This window comes from Gopherus flavomarginatus, chromosome 1, assembly GCF_025201925.1.
Source record: "Gopherus flavomarginatus isolate rGopFla2 chromosome 1, rGopFla2.mat.asm, whole genome shotgun sequence".
NCBI lineage: Eukaryota > Metazoa > Chordata > Testudines > Testudinidae > Gopherus > Gopherus flavomarginatus.
The window spans coordinates 241832318-241834613 of NC_066617.1; the positions used below are offsets into that span (position 1 = coordinate 241832318).

General features: G+C 43.5%; 1 pseudogene; it reads left to right on the forward strand.

The window, feature by feature from the left end:
• The first annotated feature begins 784 nt into the window (after nucleotides 1-784).
• Nucleotides 785-2066, forward strand: LOC127056700 (histone H2B 8-like; annotated as a pseudogene).
• Nucleotides 2067-2296: the final 230 nt, after the last annotated feature.

Genomic DNA, 2296 nt, shown 5'->3' on the forward strand with positions numbered 1-2296 from the left:
GGTAAATAATGATTGAGAAAACATAGTATGGATAGATATCCTGAGTGCAAATAAAATATAAAGATTCCCAACCAGGCCCCATTACAACATAGCAAAGTGTAACGTAGTCATCCTACGATCATCAGCACATAATAAACCCACAACCCAATATGCCTACATAAAATAAAACAGACATAAAAAATAAAATCACACAGCCAAAAACTGGGACCTCAATGAGGGACATTAGCCAAAATTCAGAGCAGACACAGTGCTCCCCCCAGGGCTTCCCAAAGAATTCAGGGGGCCCAAGGCAATGCAATTTCAGGGGCCCCTTTCATAAAAAAAAAGTTGCAATACTATAGAATACTATACTATATTCTCATGGAGGCCCCTGCAGGGCCTGGGGCAAATTGTTCTACTTGCCCCCCCCCCGGGCAGCCCTGGCTCCCCTTACCCCAGACATTGCCCTCCTATCATGGTATCAGGCAGCTCTGTCCAGATCAGAACAATCTTATCCATGTAGTAACATGAAAATTACTCAAACCAAAAAAAAATTGACTCTGATCCCACATGGAAACTGTCCAGATAAAATAGGTTGTCAATTGTGCAGAAAGCTCCACTCCTCAGTGCTTAGATACTATGATAGAAACGAAGAAACCCTTCTTTGCCTCCTGCATAGTAACAACGAAGGGCTTCAAGAGCTTTCTATGTCACAGTTAGTCCAAGTTGTAATGAGAATTTTGCCACTTGCACTCCAGCCTGTTCTTTCTGTATTTTATCGAGTGAACTGTCTTCAGAAATCAGAATGCCTGATCCACCTAACTTTGCTGCTGCTGCTCCCAAGATGGGCTCTCAGAAAGCAGTGACTAAGACTCAGAAAAAGGGAGATAAGAAGTGGTGCAAGACAAGGAAAAAGAGTTACTCCAGTGGCTCTCAAACTTTACTACTGGTGACCCTTTTCACACAGAAAGTCTCTGAGCGTGACTCCTCTTATAAATTAAAAACACTTTTAAATATATTTAACACCATTATAAATGCTGGAGGCAAAGCACGGTTTAGGGTGGAAGTTGACAGCTCATGACACGCCAATGTAATAACCTCACGACCCCCTGAGGGATCCCGACCCCTATCTACATGCACAAAGTGCTGAAGCAGGTTCACCCTGACTCCGGCATTTCTTCTAAGGCAATGGGCATTATGAACTCTTTCGTCAATGAGGGCATTCCTGGGGAGGCATCCTGCCTGGTGCATTAAAACAAGTGCCTGACCATTATTTCTAAGGAGATCCAGATTGCTGTGCTCCTGCTGTACGGGGAGACTATGGCAAACCAGTAAAGTGCCTGAAACCAGTATAGTTTATCGTTAAAGGCCAGGGGGGAGGGGAGTTTTGGGGTGCCACGGAAAGGGCAGCTTGACCCTGCGTCCTTCCTGATAAGAATTGTGTTGAAGTTGCAGATACATGCATTTTAAAAGAGCAGGATGTGCCTCAGGAATGTCTATTGAGGTCTCAAGGCTGCAAACTCTGGAAAAACCCACACCTGGTTAATCAGTCAGAAGGAGCCTCTTGCTTTCCCATTGGAACAGCTTGCTTAACAAGATTTCTTTAAGGGACATATTCTATTATTAATGTATACATAAGGGGAAAAAGCTTGAGATAGTTGGACTCATTTGGGGATTCTTTTTAGACTCTCCCTCTGGATACATCTTGTGGTCCTCACCAGCAGACGGAAGATTTGGCCACCAGAAGCCTGCCGCTGTTCCACTCGAGAGCCACACTCAGCTTTGGTAATTATCAAGGGTTGGAGGTGTTTTATTAATCTGTTGCAGATGTGTGCAAGTGTTTGAGACTAAAGTTTAGCTTTAAGTGAAAAGACTCTTGTATTGTCCTATTTGCACCAGCCATCTATCGGTTGGATGGCCATGTCTCCCCTGATTTATTTCCTGACACCACCTTACATAGAGTAAAAGTTACCAAGAGCTTTGGGTTGAAAGAACCCCAGGTAACACTGCTGCCGCCAGGGGAACTGGCTAAGCATGCTGTGTCCAAGGGCAACAAGGCTTTTATTAAGTACACCAGCAGTAAGTAATAGGTCCCACAGTCTTCCCTCTTGAATCATCTGGTGTACACCATCTCTGTAATTTGGTGCACCTGTGAGGATGGACTAAAGAAAAATAAATTTAGGAACAGTTGTACTAATAATCAAAAACCAATGAATGTTACAAAGTCCTATCTGGCCATCAGTAGAGTGATCAACTGTATAATCTGAAACAGGCTTTAATGCCTTTATGTAGCTTTGATGCCAAAATGATCACAGAT